This window comes from Meleagris gallopavo, chromosome 1 (assembly GCF_000146605.3).
Source record: "Meleagris gallopavo isolate NT-WF06-2002-E0010 breed Aviagen turkey brand Nicholas breeding stock chromosome 1, Turkey_5.1, whole genome shotgun sequence".
NCBI lineage: Eukaryota > Metazoa > Chordata > Aves > Galliformes > Phasianidae > Meleagris > Meleagris gallopavo.
This window is the reverse complement of record NC_015011.2, coordinates 30,210,322-30,236,367: the sequence shown is the minus strand read 5'-3', so window position 1 is coordinate 30,236,367 and position 26,046 is coordinate 30,210,322.

Here is a 26,046-nt window from a genome sequence, read left to right as displayed (position 1 = left end):
GAAGTGTTAGAAATATACAAATAATTGTTGGAATCATTGTGTCGTTATCCATTAGACATCCAAACTACTCCAAGATAAGAAAAATAGGATTCTTCTTTTTTTTCTTGTAAACAGACCTGTTCTAAGCATAAACATTTACTATGTATTTGCAACCATATTTGAGTTCACCCAAATACCTTTGAAATACCTTTGAAATACTTGAAGCAATAAAATTAATGTATATATGTAAGTCTACAAATGGAGATTCATACATAAAAATTGTTATGTATACAGTATGACTTATACCTATATAAGGTTCTAAGTATATACCTATATGAGTTTCTAAGTTGATCTCATGTCATTTATGCTGAGACACATAATATAGCAAGTTAATTATTTCTCTAATGGATGAGAGAATATAATTCAGATGTTTAGGTCTCATCATCTTCATCTGGGACATGTTCTGTGTCATTAGCATATGTGTATTGACCATACATTTGTGTAATGTGTAATGTGTAATGACCAACAGTCATTACAATTCTCTTACTGCTTAGGGTGCTCTATTCTGTTCTCTTCCTACTGCAGAGGAAGGATTTTGACCTACAGTTCTGTCTTTGCCTAAATCAACTAGTAACAGCAGGACTGTGCACATAGGAGTCTGCAGAATAGTTGCCTCGGGAAGATATTTAGTCTGCTCCAACTTCAATAGCTTTGGTTTCCCAATGAGTCTTAAGTTTTTATTGTGTGCTTTTTCAGATCCTCTTCCATTCAGCCAAAAGAGGAAAGAAAAATAAAAGAACTTACTCTCAATCTGCTGTTTAAACAAGGTAGGATCCATTCATGTCTAAATACTGCTGGAATTTAGATTTACAGAATTTCAACACTAGAAATGTGAAAATGTAGCTAGTTCATGCCCTAATCCCTTTTTGTTTCTGTCTCTAGATAGAATTTTAGTGATGCATGCAATTTTAAAAACACAGTCTAACTCTTGTAAGAGCTGGCTATGAGGACTGAGTGTTTCGGTGTTGCCAAATCAGCACCCAAAAGTCATGAGTCAGACCATAAATCATATAATCATAGAATGGCTTGAGTTGGAAGGGATATTTAAGATCATCTAGCTCCAACCCCCCTGCTGTAGGCAGGGACACCTCCCTCTAGACCAGGCTGCCCAAAGCCCATCCAGCCTTGCCTTGAGTGCTTCCAGGGAGGGGACATAAACAACCTCTAGGCAACCTGTTTCGGTGTCTCACCATTCTCGCAGGAAATAATTTCTTCTTAATATCTAGTCTAAATCTACCCTCTTGCAGTTTAAAGCTGTTTCCCCTCACCTTGTCACTACACGCTCTTATAAACATTCCCTCTCCACCTTTCCTGCAGGTATTAGACAAAGTCTTGAAAAATCTTTAAACTGTAGAATTTAAAAAATATATATCATTTATTTTACTTGTCTCTAGGATCATGGGAATCTATCCCAGGCTTGGATGCATATATGAAAGCCAACAACACTGATGTCTCCGCAGTTTCCATACTGCTTTGGCAGGGGGGTTGGTCTCGATGATCTCTAGAGGTCCCTTCCAACCCCTACAATTCTGTGATTCTGTGAAACAGTTTCTTTAATCACGTGTTAGATGAGAAAGCATATTAACACCGTTCTATTTAAAAACAAGGATCAGAAGATCCTTCCTTGTTCAGAGGGAAACATGAGGAAAGAAATTTGAGAAGAGACATATTGAACTGTTTACCTTAGTAATCCTGTCAGTGAGGATCAGCTGGAAATTATCGTTGCCAACTTGAAGAAAACAGAAATTTCACTTCAATTTTTCAAATTATGGATGTGACTGTTATACACAATGCCATTTTAAAAAGAAATGGGTATTCATTCTTAATAATGATCTTGAAGGACTTGGTGATCATTCGGTACTTTGTTTCTACAGAGATGTAGCAATATGTGATAAGTAGTTAGATGAATTACATGTGCCATGAATTACAGTGAACCTAGTCCTGTTGATCAGATGAGGTGCAAATGTATGTTTGAGTGATAGTTTCTTCTGCAGGTAAACTTCTATCTTAGAGCCAAAGTCTAAAATGGGAAATAGAAGATCTAGGTAAGCAGTGAAGAAAGAAACAGTGTGACAGAAATAGACAATAAGCGGTACTTGAGCGTAGTGGAAATGCTAAATTACAGCCTGAACCAGTGATTGAGCACCTGGTGGGAATGCAGGGCCAACCCAGGAGAGTGACTTAAGGGATGAAGCCACAATCCACCCCTTCTTAGACCTCATGTAATGGCTAGCAGTGTAGGCAAGGGTATCTCACAAGAAATTCCTGTGTACCTGAGGTCTTCCAAGTTTAAGCAGATTCTTTTGTTTTGTTTTGTTTTTGTTTTGTTTCAGTGTCTATGGCTGATGTGTTTGAGCATATCCTTACTTGCTGCAGCTTACATCTTGGCTGCTATGCTGTCATTGCTGCACTTTCCATAGTGTTACAGCATTACATTGTGTCACAGCAACAGCCTAGATTCCTTTTAGGTAAGGAGATTTTGGGAAAGATAGTGGGATAACATTTTAGATGCATGTAGCCTGATTGTGATGTCAGTAGTAAAGCAAGATTAAAGAGAGGGGATGGGTTTGGAAAATTGAAGTGTTCATAGTGGTAGGATTAGAAGATGGAAGTAGTGTCCCCTCCCTGGAAGCATTCAAGGCCAGGCTGGATGGGGCTTTGTATAACCTGGTCTAGAGGGATTTATCCCTACCGATAGCAGGGGGATTGGAGCTAGATGATCTTAAACTTTTCCTCCAACTCAAACCATTCTATGACTCTATGACTCTATCAGAAATTGTGCCTATGCAGAAATCAAGTCAGCTTTTACTGGACACAAAACAAATGTTTATTTGACAAGCAACAAGTAGTAGTATATCATGTTAGCTATTCAGTCTGAAGGAAGCCTGAATAAAAAGGTCAGAGTATATAAAAAGATCATAGGAATACAAATCAAAGAAGGAAAGGAAAGACCTTACAAGAATGATTATGTTTTTCCCAGGAAAGGCAGGATAAAATGAGTAGATAAACAAAACCACATTAAAGACATCTGTATTTCAAACAAATTTTTTACATGGAAGTTATTACAGCAATCATTTTACGCTATTCTAAAAACAGCTAGCATACAGATGGATATGCATAAGTAATGAAAATAATAATTTGAAAATTAGAAACTTTTCCATCTATTGAAAACCTAAACATTCCTTCCATCAAAGCTGCAGAAGACTTAGCTCTATATTAAATACCTTGACAATTCTGATATCAGTGAATCTGATCACAATTTATACACAAATATAATGACCTTAGACTTTCAGAATTGGTATCGTACCTACAAAAGTTGTAGGAAGACTGTATTATGTGATGCAGCTCTATTAGTACCCATAAAATTGTACAATAATAAAAGCATAAGGCTTCCAGTTACTGTATGCTCACACAAATGTTTTCATAATTTTACTTAAGAAAAATCTCCTAAAAGGCCTATGAAACACACTGTCAGAATGTCTGCCTTTCCTTCTGAATAAATGAAAAGTTATTAAAATTTAATTTGATCTAGTACAATTGTATTCATGAGTACTTCCAAGGCAAATATTTAGCTTGGTAGACTTAACTCATAAATTAACTGTAGTGCAGACTCTACAAAGCCCTTTGTAGCTTCTTGATGAGGTTGAGAGCATGTTTATGCAGACAGATGCAAATCAAATGCTCTGACCACATTTTATAACCTGCACAGGTGCAGTACCACTTAGGACCACACTGTCTAAGGCAATTCATGAAGATAACTTTATAGTCATTTTAGAAGAACCAGTTTTCTTTACTCTATGCTTGAGCAGTGTTATTTACAGGAGCACACAAATCATTATCATTCTCAAGCAAAATTTTTTCCTGAAACTAAGCTTTAGATTCATTCTTTTAATGAGTGTTTCTAGATGTTTGCAGTCATAATAATAAGGTAAAATTAAATCCAGTTTTTTGTCATGTTTAATATATTCATCAAGCCTTCCCTGATGAATTTAATTTTCCAAATTTTAAACAAATCTGTTTCCCCAGTGGTAAAAAGTGGCCCTGTACAGACTAACCAACAGATCAGTCTCTAGCCTTTGGTTTCTTAATGTAAGTACTGTCTTGTACTGTGAAATCCGTGTGCTAATGGCATTCTAGATGTCCCATCATTTTCACTCAAGAATTACAATATCAAATATGTTTAGTTTACAAATAAATTTTGCTGGTTTTTTTGTTTGTTTGTTTTATTCATTTTTGTATTCTAAATGCTACTTCTGCATTCTTTAGAATCAAGCTAGATATTTTTTGAATTAGTTGATTTCTGTGGTGGTGTTTTTTGTAGTTATTTTTCATGTCACATGATATTGCTAGTAACAAATATTCTGCAATGCAAATGAAGTCACAGCTATATCTGCGCAACACTAAATTCCAAATTAAGCTCTCTACGGATGGCACTATCACCCTATTTCCCTCAATAGAGTTGCACAGGTGTATCCATTTGAAAGTTATTAAACAGGTCTACTGATATACAAGATGGAACAAAATTTGCAGCTTAGTATTTCCTAGCTGTGTAGGCTCTGCGGGAGAGAAATCTTGTTCACATTCCTGGCACAGGTAGCTATTACAAAATGCACAGAGAAAGGAGGTTTGCTGAATAAAATGATGCTATGTGAAAGAAAGGATTCATGCTAGAGCTTGCACTTCATGGTGCTTTGTGCTAATGACAGCAGTGTTTTTTCTGACATGGTAGAACAGAATCATATGTCAACAAGAAAAATTGTTACAAATGAGAAATTTATAATCCTGGAGTGAGGTAATAAAATGTGATTTTCTCTTCAACAACAAAAAAAAAATTACATAACTCAGTTAGAGATTACCTTGTTCTGGAATGATCTCTACAGTCATTGCACTCCAACTCTTATCTCAAAAAATACTTCAGATTTTCTTTTCATGAGATTTGTTGTGATGTATGCAATTCTTCAGATTTCCCTATTTTGGCAAGTTGCTGACTATGTTTGCTTCAAAAGAGGGAATTGTCTTTGTAGCCTGTATTATTTTCACAAACTTTTGCCACTTGGGAGCGTCAGGAGAATGTTTATTATGCTCAAATTAGTAGAAAAGAAAATCTTATTCTGCAAAAAGAAGGTGGATAAGGCTGGGAGGACAGCCCTTTTATTATGACAATGCATAATAAAACTTGAACATAAATAAATATTTTGCTTTAAAATCTATGTGACCCTCCAATAAAGGTTTGGGATAGCAATTCTTCTTCTTTAATCAGTCTGTTCCTTTCCAGCCAAAAAAAATTGTCTGGGACTCTTTTTTTTTTTCAGGTGAAACTGTAGCAGGGTCAAACAAAACTAACAGAGCTTATGAGAGCATTAATCTATTCCACCTTCCCCCAGTAATCTCAAATAAGAAAACAACTTGTGTCAAAATGATTCTCCCTCAGGAAGACTACGGCGAGGAATTGAATCCATGATGAATTTTTCTACCTTTTTCCACTATTTGGTAATGTTCTTTACACAACTCTAATTATGCCTATAAGGAAAGTCAGCAAATGAGTGTTGTTTGAAAAGCCTGAATGAAAAATACTGGTCCAAAAATCTCACCTCAGCACCTAGTTGCATGCAATCCTAGAGTATTTACAAGCTTGCATATATAAAACCTAATTGAAGTTGACTACTGACATTATACTTGCAGATTTAACGTATTTTTAATAAAGTTCATATATTCAGGACCTATCTTTATATAATTTTTCAAATATTCTTCCAGAAAGAAAAAATATTTTTATGATATTTCCACAGAACAAAATCATAGAATCATGGAATCATAGGATTGTTCAGGTTGGAAAAGACCTTAAAGATCATCGAGTCCAACCACAATTTAACCATACTACCCTAACTCTAAAAACCCTCTGCTAAATCATGTCCCTGAGCACCACATCCAAATGGTTTTTAAACACATCCAGGGATGGTGACTCAACCACCTCTCTGAAGAGCCTATTCCAGTGCTTAATAACCCTTTCTGTAAAGAAGTGTTTCCTGATATCCAGCCTGAACTTACCCTGGCACAACTTGAAGCCATTTCCCCTCGTCCTGTCACCTGTCACCAGTGAGAAGACACCAACCTCACTTTCGCTGTAAGCACCTTTCAGGTATTGAAAGAGAGCAGCAAGGCCTCCCCTCAGCCTCCTTTTCCCCAGACTGAACAGCCCCAGTTCCTTAAGTCCCTCCTCAATGGGCATATTTTCCAAGTCTTTCACAAGCCTTGTTGCCCTTCTTTGGACCTGCTCCAACACCTCAATGTCCTTTCTGTACTGAGGTGCCCAAAATTGAGCATAGTATTCAAGGTGAGGCCTCACCAATGCCGAGTACAGGGGCAGGATGACTTCCCTGGTCCTGCTCACCACACCATTCCTGATACAAGCCAGGATGCTACGGGTCTTCTTGGCCACCTGGGCACACTGCTGGCTTGTATTCAGTATGTCCATCAGTACACCAAGGTCTCTTTCTATCAGGCAGCCTTCCAGCCACTCCTCCTCAAGCCTGTAGGGTTCCCTGGGGTTGTTGTGACCAAAATGCAGGACCTGACACTTGGCCCTATTGAAACTGATGCAGTTTGCCTTGGCCCATCGATCCAGTCTGTCCAGGTCCCTCTGTAGTGCCTTTCTTCCCTCAGGCAGATCAACGCTCCCTCCCAGCTTGGTGTTGTCTGCACACTTACTGGAGGTGCACTCAATCCCCTCTTCAAGATCATTAATAAAGATGTTAAATAGAAGAAGCCTCAGTACTGAGCCCTGGGGGACACCACTCATGACCAGCTGCCAAATGACTGATACTAACCATCTAATTTCAAAACAAATCATCCTAAACTTAGAATGATATATAAAAAATCTAATTTATGAACTCTATTAATCCCAGGTACATAAAATATAATGAGCTAGACTGATTTTATTTCATTCCCTGTTTGCTTGCTAATTTGTCTATACAATAAGTGTGCATCTGCAGCCAGCCCTTTGCTTCATTGTCTTGGGTCTTTTCATCTGATGTATGAAAAATTATGTTTGTTAAGATCAAAACAAAGATATTCTAACAGCTGCCTGGAAAGGAGTCCCATCCCTCACTGCAGCAAATAATTATTCTTACTTAGTACAAGGATGGTATGTTTGGAATCTCGCTGTGTGAAAATGAGCAAAAGACAATGTGTTTGGTTTCTGAAGTGTCTCAGGGCTATCACTGTACTAAGATATCAGAATATAATAGAAGTGGTTCACATACTTGCTTATAATCTTTCCTGTTGTCTTGTCAGAACCTGAAATCTGTAGATTATTATTTCATGAGTTTCCCAGACATTATCTTCAACATTCCTGTTGTTAAGCATGAGAACGGCAATGTCTTTGCTGCATTAGATATAAGGATATATTGACTAGGGGTCTATAGGAAAGGGAGCCTCACATCTAAAGGGGGGCTATAATAAAGAAGGGGATATATTCTTTAGCAGGGTCTGTTGTGAAAGGTCAAGGGGAAATGGCTTCAAACTTCAAAGAGGGGAGATTTAGATTGGATATAAGGAAAAAGTCTTTTACAGTGAGAATGGTGAGGCACTGGCAGATGCCCTACTCCTGGAGACATTCAAAGTCAGGCTGGATGTAGCTCTGAGCAACCTGATCTAGCTGTGGATGTTCCTATTCATCCCAGGGGAATCGGACTAGATGATCTTTAAAGGTCCTTTCCAACTCTAATGATTCTATGATTCGGTGGCTTACCGGATATGATAAATTTGAAGTTGAGTCCATTCTCTGTCTCATTAACCAGCACAGGGAACACCATAATCATCTCTCATTTGTCTTTCTTCTTAAAATAATATTATTAGAGAACTCATGCTTGTTCAATAAATTAATATTCTAAAAAATTTTATCTAAACTCAGTTATATTTTGCAGTTATCAACACTAAATGCTAGGAAGCAGATTCTCAAAGAACAATTGTGATAATGATGTTGATTTCAGTGCTCCTTGTAGAATTTTTTAAAAATATTTATTTAAAAATTATAATTTAGTAAACAAATTTTCGCTCTCTTCTTCCTGATTCTTTAAAGACAAATAAAATAGACACTGCAGTTTCCCTAAAAAAGTAGCAATCCATCCATCTCAGATTAAGATATGTAGACACATGTAGATTTGTGTGTGTGTGTCTGCCTACAGATGAGAAAGAGTCTGAAGCACTACATTCCATTAATTTATCTTTATTACTATATTTTATGGATGCTTGAACATTTTGCAATAAAACTCTCTTTCAATGGAAATTGGGCTTTAGATCAAAGTGTTTTCTTTTTCTTTTTTTCCAAAAATTGTCTGCTTTCCATAGAAAACTGAATTTGTTTTACTTCATTTTCCATAAAGATCAAATGCCTGAAAACTAAATATTTTGATTTGGCTGTCTTCCTGTACAGACACAAGGAAAGCTGAACTGAGGTACATTTTGTCTCTACTGGGGACTAGATTCCCAGTCAAAACACTCTACTATAGTCCGTAACAACCAGAAGTCAGCAGGAGGGGTAACTGTGGTATTTCATGAGACCAAACGCAGACCTAGATTAATGAAAACATATTTCTTACTCCCAGTTGTATTTCCCTTGGATCATCAGAACAGTACTCACTATTTCAAAACAATGAGTTATTGTGCCAGAAAGAAAATGAGGACATAATATAAGAAAACAAATGTTTTATAACCTATTCTGAAAATATTAATGCATAAAGAATGGACAAGAAATCTCTTAAAACAGCATGGTTGCTCGAAAACTATTAGTAATGGTCATTAATAATGACCAGTAAAATCTCAGCCACCTAGTGGCCTCATAGGGTCCATGGTGGCAAGTAACCATGATGAGAGTTTGTCTTCTGCTGTGTGTATGCCTGCACAGACTATGACTTTGTACTTTGTTGAAACAATCCATTTAGTTCTGGATGTTAAACTTGATTGGTAAAGTCTACAGTGCAAAAAGACTAACAGATACAGGCTAAATAAAGACAAAAGGAAAATGTATTATTTCATGGTTCAATAATAATTAGTTTATCTGCTAATCACATTATGCATCATAGAGGACTCTTAGAATATAATTGGAAATTGGAGTCTGTATGATGTGTATCTGTTGTACATAAAAATTCTCTTAAAAATGACTGGAATTTTATAATCAAAATGTGAACACATTGTTTGTAGCACTACAAATGTTAATGTGCTGAGTCACATTTATATAGTTAAATGGGTCAAAATATTCACAAATATGTACCTTACTGTACAGCTCACAACAGAAGATAAGTCTCTGTGAAGGCCATGCAATTTTAATTGAAGAGCTAAGCAAAAAATAAGATTTAGCTAATTGTAGTTTCTTAATAGAATTACTTTTGGCTGGAAGGTAAAATACTGACAAAAGTCATAAAATTTAAGCATCATAAGGAACACCCATTCCTTGAATATTCCACAATGCTCCTCTTCCAGCTGAAATCAATAACAACACAGCCTCACTCGCAATAGAAATGTCACTACTAGCTTCTGATTATAGGAGCTATGAGGTGCAGGACCAGGAATATTCAGTAATGTCTGCTTAAAAAATTTCTGTTTCAGTGGTTTTTCCATCAGCAAGGATTGATTCCTTAAAATGTTATGGGTTTCCTTCTGCTTTTGTTTTGCTTTGCTTTGTTTTCCCTAGTAAATATAAAAATCTGTAAAATATTTATTAGAATGACTTTCTTGTCACAAGTGAGAAACTTCAGAGGATGACCTTGAATATTAAGAAGCCAAATGGCTAAAACTTTTCTGATAGATGGGAAACTCCACTGCCACCTGCTCAGCTACTCTAAGGGCCTTATTACAGCCACCAGCCTGTGAAAGGATTGTCCTCACAGACAGAAAGGTTTTGGTGGTGAGGGAAGGATCTCGATGTCCCAGTCAGAGATTATTCCTGCCTCAGCCCCAGAGCTGCCCCACGGAAACCCCAACCCCATGGCCAGGGAGCACCAGCACCCAGCACCAGCATCGTGTCAGGTATCAGTGAATAGCCTGAATTTTGAGGCATCCCAGAAGTTAGGTGTGATAGGTGACACTGACATTAAAAGATTAGTAGTATGTATTTTATCCCACAAATAAGGAATTATAGGTAACACAAACACATTATGGTACACGTTATTTCCAGCACAGAAGACAATTAATTGCAAAACATAATTATGACGTATTCATGACATATACAAATCATTCTGAAAGTAATGTCTTTTTTTTCTTTTTTTTTTTTTCCCATGGAAACTACAACAGATACAAAGAGTACAATGACACTCTTTGATAAAGCAAATGCTCAGCTGCAAAATACTCTTTTTCAACATAGTTATACATTTTTGTCAGCAATGAAGAAGAGCCTCGCATGCCTTGCGTATCAAAATCTGCACCAGCAGAGGTGATCCAGTCACTGTCACCACTGCTGAAACACATCACCCACTGCCTCAAGTGTGCTCACATCCACTCTTCGGTCTCCATAAATGTTCAGAAATTGCTGATGCATGTCAGCATGTGCCATTTTTTCCACATGAAGGATTTCAGTGGTGCAGCTTTGTTTTATCCGAACTTCCATCTCAGATATCCTTGTTTCAGTCTGCCCCTCTGCTGGCATCTCTCACACAGCAACAACATGTAATAGAATATCAGTGGGAAGATTCAGCATCTGTTGCCAAACCACCAACATCTGTCTCTGATGTCAAGGGCTAATGTAAGAAAATAGGAAGCGTTACTTTCAGAGCAACCCTTGTATGTAACTGTATCTTTCTTTTAAATAGCTACCTAGAAGAATACATTGAACCATAAACAGAGAAATTCTAACAGTCCTGAAATGAAATCTAATTACAGGAAATAACAAATCAAAAGAACCTTCTTGAAACTTAAAATCTTGTTGCTTAGAAATGGTTATTGCCAGCAGTAATGAATCTCAGGGATGAGTATTTCACAGTCATTTTTACACAACAGGGTTGGTAAAGTTGTTATGTGTTGTGTTCTTTAAACTCAGGGTGAGCCTGGGTCAGGTGGCTCGTATTTTGCATACATTCATTTCCAGCATCAACACCTGGGAGTTCTATGTAAGCAAAAATAAAATTTGTTTGAGGTGCTTGGACTTGAGATCTCAAAATCATTAGTCCTTTTTGAAAACCTTGGCCTTGAACCTTTTTTTGTGAATGAATCAGCCTTTGGATATAAATGCATAAATAAATTCAATTCAAAGAGAAACAGATCTGTGTCTTACAGAACTGTGACTAGTCACAGCAATGAGCTTGGAAGAAAATTTATCCTTCACTCCAATGTGTACAACTTTTGTCTCTTTATTCAGTTTCTTTGCTGCATTTCTTATCACATTGTTTACTAAACAATAATATTTTCATGACTTTTTTTTCAGAGTACCATTTTTGGACCTATCAGAAAGACATAATTTTCTCCTTTTTCTCTTTCATGTCTTTTTTATTGCACAAATAAACAAACAAACAAACAAATAAATAAATAAAATCACGGATTCCTTGTAAACATAGCTTTGAGATAGTTTCTGAATGATTTTAGAAATAAAGAGTAACGGTGCACTGCATTCCAGCAAAATGTAATGTATACTGCTGTAAGAGACTTAAAAGTGGTATAATTACAACCAAAACATTTCTTTTCTCAATTTCATCTTCTTGTGATTTCTAAAATTTCCCTATGTCTACTCCTACTTAAAATTGATTACAGTTAGAAAATAAAAATAAGAGATCTGAGTAGTCATAAAAGTAGAAAAAAGTCCTGTTTCTTACTCATTCAAAGAACTTATCCACAGATCTGGCTGAACAAAAGGCAGATCTTTCTACAACTGAAGTTTAAACATCTCTAAGAATTTCATTTCATCTGATGCAGGAAAATGTTGAGAGACAAGAAAGCCCCCCCTGAATTTGGACACCAAAAGGTATGTGGAAGAATATGAGTCTTGCTTACTAGAAAAACTATATTTGGCTACGTTCTTCTGGTCTTCATTCTGCTTACAAACTTATGTGGCATGTAACAAATAAATTTAGCACAGTTGTACCACGAGAGGGCAGGACTGCTTATCAAACACATTTGCCACCAGTTGTTTCACCACATCTTTATCGGGAGGGTGACCCAATGTTCTTCCCCTCTGCTGCGTTCAAGCATGCACCACAAGTGTTTAAAACACTACAGAATCCTTTGACCTATCAGGCTGACCTGTCCTTTGTATGGCAAATTAATCTCCGAGATGGTTCCAGCTTCAGGGATGTGACTGATCTCAGCTCTGTGAGGCTTAGCACACAATCAGTGCTTATCACTCCCAGTCTGGCACTGAGAAACAGCTGTGCCAAGCGCTGTTTGCCAAGGAAGGCTGATGATGAGAAGAGATGAGTCAGTGCTTAAATTTCATCCTTACGATGAATAATAAGAGAAAGAAGGAAGATCTTTAGACAGTCTTCTATCTAATATTTATAGCACTGACGTATTCACACACAACATCTAAGCTTTTCTGCAAGTGAGGCTAATTCTGATTAGACCATAACAGTAACCACATCTGAACAGTAAAGACTGCTGGATGGAAAACTATGGAGCAAAGTTCCAGACTATTATTAAAGTGAAACAGATTTGTGTGGAATGTCTTGGTTAACTCATAAGCAATATATAAACTGAAGTATTTAGCTGAGTTTGATTAAAGGTTTACATTCTTGTACCTGTTTGCCAACAAAACATAGTGTTCACTGTTCCAAAAGCCTTGTTTTGGGGAAAAAAAATAAAATAAATGCACTATGGGGTCACAACTTGAGTTGTAAAATTTTAGTCAGCTAAAATTAAATGCAGTAGTGTCCTTTTTTTCACCTGTTTTGCTGTCACATTAAATATTTTCTTCTTTTAAATGGCTAAATTTTTCACCATGCAAGCAAATAGACATGAAATTGTGATAGAGTCAGGATAAACTATATTTAATGGGAACAAAGAGAAAAAATGAAAAAGTAACCTTAGTATAGTCATAATAATGACAGGAAGGAAGGAAGGAAGGAAGGAAGGAAGGAAGGAAGGAAGGAAGGAAGGAAGGAAGGAAGGAAGGAAGGGCTATTTTCCACTGTGTAAGCCAATTAAGTCATGCTTTTACCATACCTTCCTCTTGAATAGTAACTTTCAACGAAAATAGTAGTTATGCAAGTCAAAAGAATCTTTCTTACTTCTACCATCAGGATAATAAGGGCTTTTCCCATCCTTGAAGCAAAAAAAAGAGGACATTGCTTCTTATCATGTGGTTTTGCTGTCTCCCATAAGCATGTAACTTTTACTTAGAAGGCTACATGCCTGCTAGGAGATCTATATTCCCACGGTCATTTGACAGATCTCTGTGCATCAGAGGTTTTCAAGAGTCTTGCTGCAACAGCGTGCTATCAGAGTGTCTAAGCAACTTGCATAGAAAAGTAGGAAAACCTACAAGATCTCTCCATTCAATATCTTGGCTTTCAGTGTTCTTTTGACTTTTAAGTAGCCAACATGGCATGCGGCCCTTTTTAAAGCCTTAGCATTAGCCAAGGGAGATTCAGCTCAGACTGAGCAGCAGTTTCTTGCTGGAAAAGAAAAGGACCTAACTGTACTTTTTCACTGAAATAGACAAATAGCATAAGGGCAAAAAATCTTCTGTTTCATGTGTATTTTCTGGAAGCACAAGGAAATTTACACATATTAGGATGTTTAGAGAAGCCATAAAATCCCTGTTCAGATGGATCATCCTATAACTTTGTTTGGTGAGATTTTGAAGCTTCCTTGAAAAAGGAGAGGTTGTACTTTTCTAGTATTCATCTGTAGCAGAATATTATCATAGAATCGTAGAATCCTCAGAGTTGGAAGAGGCCTTTAAAGGTCTTCTAGTCCAGCTCCTCTGCGATGAAAGGAACATCCACAGCTAGATCAGGTTGCTCAGAGCCATATCCAGCCTGACCTTGAAGGTCTCCAAAAACAGGTCATTCGCCACATCTGTAGGCAATCTGTTTCAGTGCCTCACCATTCTCACTGTAAAAGACCTTTTCCTTACAGCCAACCTAAATCTACCCTCATTAAGGTTGAAACCCTTGTCCTATCACCACAGGTCCTTCTAAATAGTCTGTCCCTTTCTTTCCTGTAGCTCCCATTTAGACACTGAAAGACCACTGTCAGGTCACCTTGCAGCCTTATCTTCTCAAATGAACAAACAGCTCTTCCAGCCTGTCCTTATAGGTGTTCCATCTCTTGAATTCTTATTTGTAGCCTCACTCTGGACTCGTTCTGCACTGAGGACTCTACATCTAGATGCAGTACTCCAGGTGAGGTCTCACCAGCACAGAGAAGCAGGGCACGATCACCTCCCTCAATCTGCTGGCCACATTTCCTTTGATGCAGCCCAGGATACCATTCAATTTAAATATATTCCATCCACAGAGTTGTTCTCTGAAGATTAGTCTTTTTGCTAAAATCATAATTTTGATGTAACATGAAGGTATCTGAAGATCATTCACCTTTGACTGTGTCAGGTGCTAGAAGTAGTTTAGATTCCACAGGTTTTTTATCTCACTTGTACAAGGCTGGCCTAATGAAGTCAATGTGAATATTTACAACATGGTTGACTTCTAAGTTCACAGGTGCAGAGACAAACTCTAACCTTCTTCCAGTTTCCAATAAAAGCAAAATATGAGCAAGCATCTGCATCAGAATGCTGCAGTTTAAAATATTTTAACTTAAGGATACCTTGAAAAGGATACTACTTAACACTGCCCTCTGACTTCTACTTCCACATTTTCACTTGTTTTGGTGTTGGTGAGGCCACATGGTAAGCAAAATCAAGAACAGATCAAGCTGAAAGTTAAATGAACAAGGCCAGGACAGCCAGCAAAATAGCATTCCAATTTCAGCAATGCACCAGCCTTACATTCATATACAATATTTATTGACCTGCAGTCTGAGAAACCTGTCAATTCAGTGGGTTTTTCATTTGTTTGTTTATTATGCTTTTAATTTGAATGTGTATGACTCTTTAGTTTGAAAGAACTGCTTTGTTCTACAATTTGAAATCTATCTTATACACAAAAGTAAAAGAACTACACAATAATTCTTTATATCCAACCTCTCTGAGAAGCTTTCAGATCAAGATGCATATTAGAATACTAACATTTTGCATTATCTCTATTTTTTTTGTTAATAATCTACTTCTGAATGAATTCTGAGGTAAAATTTTCAGAGAACTGACCAATTATGATTTTCTGGTGTAGTTCTTAATTCTGTTTTTCACTTCCTCAATATGATTAGTTTTTCTTTTCCGCATTACAGTATACTGTCTACAATTTTATCAGAACTTTACATAAAAGTCATAAGCTTTAAAGAGCATTTGATAATGGGCCTTGCTATAAGCATTTGTGAAAATATAGGAACACAGTAAATGTTCCATATTTATTTTCTTCATATATTTTTAAGAAATAGGTTTGTAAGGTCTAACTTTCTTTTTCAAAAACTGTTCTTTTCTGTTATGCATTAGTGTGTCTGCAATTTCATTTTTATTAAAATTTCTATTGACTTGCACGGAATTTATTAATTGCAGTTCCCAGCATCCTTTTTAAGAAATAAATGCAGATTTTTTTCTTGCTCCTTGGGCACTGTTGCCAAGGCATGTATTACATACTACTATGAAACAGTACCTCAATTTCATATTGAGTTGCTTTACATTTCATAGCTGTTGATCATCTGCTCATGGTGACTGCTCTTGGTTTTTCTATTGACATTTTGAATAAGTTTCTTGAGATTTGCTTCCTTAGTCAATAAGAGTTCAGTGCCACTGTAAGTGCCTCTATTTTTTCCTCTTCACCTCACTCTTCCATCTTTTATCTGTGCCAGGCTGTAGAGACCAACTTTAGTGTCACACAGACGCTTTTTACATTTTTGCAGTAGCGAGTGCAGCTCATGAATCCAGCAGAATTTCTTCAGATCTTATTTTTCTTCAGACAGATTCATTTTATTCTGTTAATATACTTGATCAGCTCATTGAAATCTTTCATGAGAAAAAGGCTAAGTGAAGGGTGGATGGTGGGAGTACACAGGGAGAAGTGAAAGTAAAGAAGCAGAATTGTGGTTCTTCTACTTCGGAAGCTATGAGCTGTTAGACTGGGTCACTTAATCTAACTGTATGCGCAGTAAATATCAGAAAACGTACAACCATGTAAATAATTCTAGATAATCTACATTGGCCTTACTGTCTTCAATACTGAAGATGTTTCTGGCAGATTTCTTGATTCTGATGCATTTTGAGATGTTTTTATTTTAGCTCTTTTTTCTTTGGTAAGCTATTCTTCATCTCCTGATTTGTCCTATAACAACTTTAAATATAAGTTGTGTGGGATTTTTTATATTACAGTTTCTAAGGCCTATCTTTTTGTTTCTAAAAGTTTTCTTCTCTCTACTCGTTAAACATACTCTTTTTCAATGATTCTTTTAGAATATTGTGCTTAGCAACTAAACTACTATATCTAACAAGTTGAGATTTGAAAGAGTCATCTCCTCACTTGTATTTTAATTGGTGGAATAATACAAGGAAAAAAGATAACAACAAATCGGTATGGAACAGCAAAAAAAACAACAACAACAAAAAAAAAACTAAAATAAAATAAAATAAAAGCCAGAAAGTGAGCAGGCATTTGGATACAGAAACCGGTAAATTAATCAAATTTCACTATGATTCTTTGGCTTTTTAATTTATTTTTTTCTTCTTTCCTACTAAGTCAAACAACCACATCACATTAATATCTACATGAATGCTTTCTTTGTTTCCACTTCTCTGCTTTGGAACAAATTATTCTAAAAGAGACAAAATAAGATTGTTTAGAAGTTCTAAGTAGCATTTTCAGAACCAAAGACGTTTGATGTAGTAAAAACCCCATCCATTACATTAAAGATTATGTAGTAGTGGACTTCTCTTGCTATCTTCTTTGAATCCCAGATCAAGCCAGTTTCTGAGGACTGAAATCTCACAAATTGCTCTTTCTTAGCTGCTCAGTTCAGTTTTTGGTTTTGGCTTTCTTTTTGGGAAGGGGGTAAAAATCTCATTTCTGTTTGGAACAATATAAGGAGCTGTGAAGGGGTCGGTGTACCGGAGATTGTGGTATTTCCAGAATGGAAGTGCCAGACTTTTCACAAAGACCTGTTCAAAAATTTTAACTCTGTTTTGCAGATTAGCAATTAAAATTTTTCAATTGTTTTCATATAATCTTAAGCTTCTCAGTCATTATTGGAACCTATGCTTTTGTTGTATTTGAGCTCCTCACACATTTTAACAACTTCTCAAATTTAAAAGCAGGTAATATATTTCAGAATATGTAATGTAAAAAAATGTCTGCCAAAGGTTTATAAAATAAGTCATAGAAACACTAAGGAGAATACAAATATATGATCATGAAACTGTTCTACTGAAATGCCTGTTCTTGAACAAATAAGTTCCACATACACTCCAGTATTCTTACTGACAGCTTATTGAACTACAGATTCTATAGTTTAGTTTTATTTTTTCTGCTAGAGATTAAACTGTTTAACTAAGAAATGAAGTAAAGGTTGTTATGAAAAAAGTCCACAGTATTTTTTGTTTTAACTTGCAATTTTATAGAAGCAAATTTCTGAGCTTTTCTGTTTCTGTGAAAATATTCAGCCTGACTCCATTAAATATTCAAGTACTATTATTTTACTTAACAGATACGTGGGAGAGTGGGTATTTGTAAATCTCTTTCCAAACAGGGAGTCGCAGAAATGTAGATATCACAAGGTCTGGATAAAGAAAGGTGATGATGTCTTAAGTGAGACTTAGAATTTAAGAACTTAAAACTGAGTTCTTGAAAGCTCCTGCTTAATCTTTAGAGGTGCCCAGACTCTATCAGCACCTCATTTTTCAGCACTGCATATCCTCAGATGCCTGGTCTGCAAAGGCTTAGAAGTAAATCACTGTTGACATGACTGACAATGGTTTGGCTTCTGTCTCATATTTAAGTGTCATCAACAGCAGCAAACTTGGTTCTCCTGTCCATTTCCAGTGCATCCCTCAACATGAAAGGCATTCTCTCAGCAGACTTAACAGCATGAAAGCAGAAAAGCTGGACAGTGGTTAGACTTGTAGATGAACGAAGCAAGAAGCCTTTAATGAGTCCCAAAAATCTCTTTGGATCTGGGCCTACACAGTTTAGCAGTTTAGCATCAGCATTGCAGGATCCGTGATAATGTGAGAAGTTGAGTCCTACTTTCTAACCCTCAGGTAAATGCTCTAATCACAGATCTACAATCACACAGCCTATAGGCTCATCTTTCTGTCTAGTGAAAGCCTACAGAGAGCTCAAAAGAAATATTACAGCCATTTTTCAGTACCAATCTGGAAGAACCTGTTGAAAGAACCTGCAAAGAACAGAATTAATGGAGAGCTAAAAAATAGGGTAGGTTTATGTAGCAAGGTAAATTCAGATCAGGTATTAGGAAAATCTTCATGGTGGAAATGATGGGGAAGAACTGAAAAAGAGGATGTTGTGGAAGTCTACTAGATACTTCTATATTTTCTGGGATGACATGGATATTGTAGATCTTCAGAAGAATACCTAAGTTTAGCTCTTGCATTCCTTTATCTCCTGAGAAACAAAGAAATATGGCTTATTCTTGTTATGTGCTACTCCAAATATTTTAGAAATTTATGGAGAAATAGTGCAATCAAAACTCAGACTCCAAAGGTCAGGGCCAAGACACTAATGCATTAACTGAACAAGTCTACAGGAGAAGGTCTGTTTATCAGAAGCCTACAATTAAAAGGAAACAAACAGCCTAAGAACTTTGCTGTCATCAGAGAGGCTGAGGATCAGTAAGACAGTAAGCATAGACTTAGCATAGCAGTGTTGCTTTTTGTCAGCAATTTCTCAGAGCCTGATGTTGGAGCTGACCTGCATTTCTTCTGGCAGCAAAGTGGGGTCAGCACACTCCTCCTCTCTTTTCACACTCCAGTCATTAATTTCTGTACTCACATTGTCCCTTCAAGTGTAGTGGCACAGCTGCTTGGGTGGCCAAACTGAACCTGAGAATTGAGACAGCTGAAATTAATCCTTTCTCCCTTTTTCTCCTTTTTCTCTTTCTTTTTCCTTTTCTTCTTCTTTATTCTTTTTTTTTTGTTGATGTTGTTGTTGTTGTTCCTATTCCAATATTAAAAAAATATATTCTCTATTTCACTTTTTATTTCCTCCCTCCCTCCTTTCCCCACTTTCATTTCTTTTCACCATTTCCTTCCTTTACTTATTTCCTTTTCTTGTTGGATTAGTTCATTGATCTGGCTTGCCTTACAGATAAAACATTCTTCATTTACCAAAGAAGTGGTGTTAGGCGGTGAGCAGAGAGGTTATCAGGGATGCTTAAGCCAGCTTAAGAAACAGTCTTGTAAAAGCACTCCTGCACTGGGCAAAATGCAACCAGTTACATTCTCTGTATATTACAGAATTAACCTCCTGTGAGTTCAAACCTGAGATCCAGATTTTAGCAACATTAATACATCAGTCCACAGTGATTTTTGCTATGGCCACTGAAGGGCTAAAATAGTTTCAAAATTTTTCATCTTAGAGTACTTCTGGAATTCTAACTCTTACGCAGTATAGAAATTGTTGAGGAAACTTTTTGAAAACTCATATTTCATTTTTACTAAGAAGTTTCCAAGTGTTTTTGTTCCTATTTAGAAAATATTTTGTATTATATTACAGTTGGTGACTCCATTTGTGTTTCTACAATGTCTTTCTAGACACAAGTTCTATACCCCATGTTTTAATCATTTTAAATACATTTTCTGAAAAATCTTTATGGTTGAAAAAGGAGTGGCAGAATCAGTCTTACATTTTTTCTACACCTGTATTCATATTTCTAATATACATATATTTGTTATCAAGCTATTAAAAAGCTAATTATTTAAGTTTACTATAATTTTAAAAAAAATCTATATGGATACTAAGACTTGAAAATGTCTTAAATTGTTTTAAAATATTTTTAAAATGTTTTAAAATATTTATTTAAAATATTTTATATGAAGTTCCAGCTTCATATAAAATTATTTTGAGCTTCCATTTAATTACTCCATTTAGACAATTCATATCTGGACATTTGGGGCTTGTTTCAGCATTTGGAAACATGCTTGTCTAGTGAAGTCTACTTCACATTCACAGACCCTGGAAACTCACCCACATCATCTCTGATTATGTTATTTAGAGATGCAGAATCTTCATACTTTTTGTCTACTAAAAAAAAAAAAAAATCAGCTAATATCAGGTGTAATCACTACTATTAACAAAAAAGGACTCCACATTTTGATTTCTTACAATTGTTCTCTGCAGCTTTCTAAGACCTTATTTGAAATGTGTTACAGCCTGATCTAGTTTACTTGTTCTGAAGTCCACATTACTAAGAATTAATCCACTTACTGGACTTTGGTTATAGAATAAAAGGTTAGTACATGTCAATTGCTCAAGATAACTTTTTTCATCCATACCAAAACCAGAGTATATATTACACTGATAATTTTCAGATACTTATTCTTCAGAACTTATAAACACCAGGAAGATTAAATCAAGAGAGTTCATGGTCCTAACAATGGGAAAAAAAAACAGTCTCCAAAACATTTCTGTATAGAAAGATATCCTGAAAGCTTATATTATAATTTCATCTGAAAAAGAACAAGCTGAGTTCAGTCCAGGAGAAGATATGGACTGAAATTATCCCCCAGATATGATCTGTTTGGTGTCAAAAAACATTGTGTAAAAGAGAGCGGAGTTTTGTCCGTGGCATTTGATTCTCTTTGTGATAGAAATTACTTTTATATAGATATGTTGACAGGACTTGGAGAAAAGACATGAAATTTTGGACCTCAACTAGAATCTGCTTTATAAAGAGGAGCTTAAGTTAGTTCCTGATTATATTTGTCAAATTATACTATTATCATTTTCATTCAAGAAATTTTCAGGTATTACTTCCCATATCAGTATATTTAAGTGATTAAAATAGATGAATGTTACTGTCAGGGAAAAAATAAAGCAACAGTTGGTTTTTGAAATATCAATATAATTCCTTCAGCACTTCAGCAGTGTCTTGGGGCAGCTATGATGAAAATACAGGAATTTGATTCACAGAACTGCTGGTGTTTCTTTACTGCAACACCAAGTGGTTAGGATAATCACTGAGTAGGTGAGAGATCAACATTCAGATATGTCTGAAACAGAGGTCTGATTCAGTGCACGGATTTAAAACTAAGTTTGTTAATCTCTCATGTGCGTTTTAAGCAGCTGGCGAATGTGGAGTAGGACAGCATCAACAGAAAGCAAATGAGCTTGGAATGCCAGCTCTCAGAACACAGATAGGGGCATTGGCTGGGGAATTTGACTCTTAAATTTCTTATTAAATGTAAAGACAGCTCTCCCACATGCCAAGTGAGTATTCCAACAAGTTCTTCCGGCACAGATTATACCAGAAAAGGAAAAAGGTCTCCTAAAAGGATTTGTTTTTCTATTGCTGCCTCACTTGACATCACTATGCCTTTCCTGTGGATCTGACAATCTCACACTCCCCAGTGCAGTATGGTGCCACAGCATCTCTCAAGTTGAAGAGAATCTGAATTTAAAAAGGAACAAGACTGTAGGCTTGCCTAAGTGCATCCTTGCTCTGCTGTTATTGATGTAAGCCTATCTCTATCATGAGTCATGGAATACGGATGTGGCACAACATGTAACACAGCACAGTTTCAACACACTTGAAATGCAGAGGAGGGAAAAAATCTCCCCTTCTGCATGTCTGTGTTGGATTTTTTTGATAAAGTGAGATTTGTCACTTCTTGTGATGTCTTCGTTTGCTTGTATGTGCCCTTTATTCTTGTTGATTTTGTAGGTAGGTACTGTCACACAATCTAATTTCCTGAAAAAATGTTCAAAACAGCATTTTTCCTGAACAAAGTTCAGACAAAATAACATTATGATTTCTCCAAATAAATAGTTTGCTCAATTTTGTTTTATCTCTTGGGTTTCCTACAAGATTCTTTTTGCTTTTGCTCTTCACTTTCTGGGCACATCTGCTTTTAATACATAGTACTTGAAAAGATGCTTCTGAGGCTTATGACCTTACATTGAAATCTCCTTCATAAAATATGCTTGTCTTTTGACCGATCTAGTCATTTGAGATTGAGCAATGGCACATACTGTTTCTGTAGTTGTACTTATTTATCCCAGATCTTTCGATGCAGAGTGGAGATTTTAGTCAGTACTCCTTTCTACAACTGTATTATACCATTCATTCTCCTGCTCCACATTCTTTCCAGTGGAATGCTGGGGCTGTATGAGGTCAAGAGGCAAAGGGTAAAGTGCACACAGGAGGAAATAGGTATATCTTTGACTTACTTATTAGACATGGTCCAGTGAGAGAATGGAGTCACACCAGCAATGCAGTCTTGTGATTGATCAAGGCTGCATTTTTCAGGCTGCCTTCCAGAACAGTACGCTAACAAATTTTATTTGACAACTAATTTCTCATACGTATGTGAAACTAGCAATGGCTTAATTTGGGTCAATGGAAAAATCTCTCAGAATGACTAATTAGTCATTTTAACACACAATTTTTTGTTGTGGAGACAACACTTTCCCCTTTCTCCACTTTGCTATGCTCATTCTTTCCTCTCTACACTCTACTCTGGTCTGTCTAGTTTTCAGATCAAACAATTGAGTAAAATATGCAGCTGCTGGCGTTTCGTATTTCATTTGTCAGCAGAAGCCAAAAAGTGATTAGCTGGTAGCCTTTTCAAATTAAGCTTGATTTTTAATTCTGAATTTCTGACGAACTGTTGACTCTGATAAACACTGATTAATGTTTTGGAAACAAAAATGTTGGGTGACTGAAATGGAGAAAGAAGCACTTGTCTTTTTTATGCGAACCCATGGCAAGAAATGTATGCACGTCATTATAGTCCTCTGTAATTTTTTTTTTTAACTGCCTAACTTATATCTGCCAGCTGAAAAGGAAGAAGCATGCTGCAGATTCCATTATTAAATTTAATTTGCAAGATTATGCATGGGAAAGGAATCATAATATATTTTCTATTTGGATTTCAATCTGTAGCCCAAATGTGATAAACAGTTTGTCTAATACTTGTTAGGTGTTTCCTCTTCCATCATTGTCATTAACAATTTCATACTACTCAGGGAAAAGGAGAACTCATAATATTCCAAGGTGAACATCCAGAGTATGCTGTGGGACAGTGGCTATTTGATCTTTTACGGATGTATAGAGTAAAATATCACCATCCAGTATAACATAACACATTAATATTTGCCAGCAAGTTCATAATATTTTTTTTTATATTTTAGAACAAAAATATAAAATATTGTATATACTATGAAGCTCAGATTTAAGAGAATGCTGTGTACAAGCCAAATATAACTGATACCTTAATATACTGCTTACCCTTGAAGGTAATATCTCAGACTCTGTACAAGCTGTCTGTCTGGCAATACTTCTGCTGTGAACCTCAGTGCCTCAAACACTGGTACACTGAGTCAGTGTACTAATCCTGGCTGGGTGGTCCCATGTCTGCAGCAAGAACGTGTCCATGTGTCTGGAAGATGGTAAGGAAATAGAAATGATATCAGGCCATCAGCTAGTGTGGCTAGAGCATACAAGCCTGTGCAGTCAGTGATAAACCAGAGATCAATGTGGTGAGTATCACCCCAGGTGTGCATGATTCCTCTGCCTCAATGACGAAGAACATCTGACAAGAAATATATATGCTAGGCAGAGTGCTGTTTAAAGCTGGATAAATCTTTCTTCCTGTTTATCTGAAATGAGGCATCTTACTTTTCTGCTAAAACCCTATGGCCACTGTACATAGATGGATATTTACTCTGGTTTGAATACAACTGACTTTTGTCTTCTGGGGCTTAGTTTGATTACCTATCCATAGTACTGGCTTTACCTGTCCCTTTCAGAGCACTCACAAGATAGGGCACAAACAAACTCTCTGTTGAACTTGTTTCTTCCTGTTGGATCTGATCCTGCTTCTTTTCATGCAGTTTATTTAATAAGGAGTTCTGCATGTTTTCAATTATGCATGCTCTATGCAGAATGTCTGGGGTCATTCTCCCCAGCAACCGTAGGACTTCTCCATGAGGGAGGCAAGGGACAATGCATGTGCAGCCTGTTTGAGACAGAGATACCTCCTCACGCAAGCAGTGGTTGCAGCACAGACACTGCTCTCATGCCACAGTGTGTCTTCTGCTCTGCAGTGCTGGCACAGTGCTTTCAGCTGCAGCCCATCCTTCAATTTGCAATGGTAGTGGAACAAGGACATTGTGCATATGTTCATATGAGGCATGAGGGATTTCGTGACCATCTCTTGCATTGTTTCTTTCTGTTGTCATCACAATGTGTAATTGGGTTCATGTGACAGATTCAGTAAAGCTGGACCCTGTCAGACCTGGAAAGATAGTCTTCCCAAACTGATCCTAGAAAATGGGAAAGTGACTAACATAGTAATTTAAGTTCTCTGAGAACCACAGAAAATACTTTTCTTAATAGTTGATTGAACTGTACAAAATTAGCTGTTTTTAAATTTCTTTTAAAAATTACCATTTCAGTCTGAGTCTATAATTTGAAGTCATAACACTGTGGGTTCGTGGTATTGTTAAACAAAGCTTTATTCTTTTCTTGATGTGTTCTCAGAACAAAGGTATTTTACTTATACACACACGTATGTGACATAAACAGAACACATCTGGGGCCAGAGAGAGCAAACTAGGAAGAGAAGCAAGAACAGCTGAAGTATTTTAATTCTGTGAAAATTCTAAACAATTTAATACTTCACTGCTGTAGTATGGTATATGAGAAATGAGAGGGAATAAAGAGAAGGGGAGTTCAGTATTCTTATTGTCTATGTATATAACGTATACAATACAATAATAAATATAAGGTGTTTATGTCAGCGTAGCTTTAAGGATAACAAAATATAAAAATCCGCATTAACCAATAAGATCTACTTCAGACTGCCAGCTGAATGGAATTAGGGTAATCAAACTCTGTAAGATTTAAATCAAGTTCCTTGGAGTGTTTTTTTTTTGTACAATGTTAGTACACGGCCATTTAAGCTAGTATGTTTTGGAGATGCAGACTCTCTCCTTGAAGTTTGTCATCTGTTAAGCTGTGAAGCAATTTGACCTGCAACCAAACTAGACATTTGAGTGACCTTATACTATAAATATTAAATATATTTAATATTTATATATTTATAATATATATATAAATTATATACATATATTTTATATATAATATAAATATATTATATATATATTATATATATATATATTTTTTTTCTGGAAAAGTCATGTATAACAAACAGAAATAAAACAAACAAATAGGAGTGCATTTAACACTAAGGGCTAAGAGTTGGAAAAAGCCATGCTAGCTGTATGATTTCAATACATTCTAAATATTTTACTCTGACTCTTTATTTATATTACTTTCAAGTACTTATTACTTACCAACACAGTTCAGAATTACAAATGATCTCACACCTTGATAGATGTCTGTGCTTTAGGTGCAGGCTGCTCTTGATTCAGTTACCTGGTGCCTTAAAAGAATGAAAGCATATCTTACTTTCCCATAAATTAAGGGCTACTTAGTAATTTTAATGGGTGTTCAAACAACAAATAACAAATTTCTGTCAATTTTTTTTCCACCTATTTTTGATAGGAAGTATGTGAATACTTCTACTTCTTTAGCCTATTTACTTTTACAAAAAATGTTCATAGGTAACAGCTCCAGGAAGTCTCTTGTGGTATCTGCAAGAATGAGCTCTGGCTACACAGATAATCTCGTTAATAGAAAATGAGTCAGGCCTGTGTAAATTGAAGGCTTCCTAGATACTAGGTTCCATTAGCAAATTCATAGCCAGTAGTTTAATGGAAGTGGTTATTTCTCTCTACC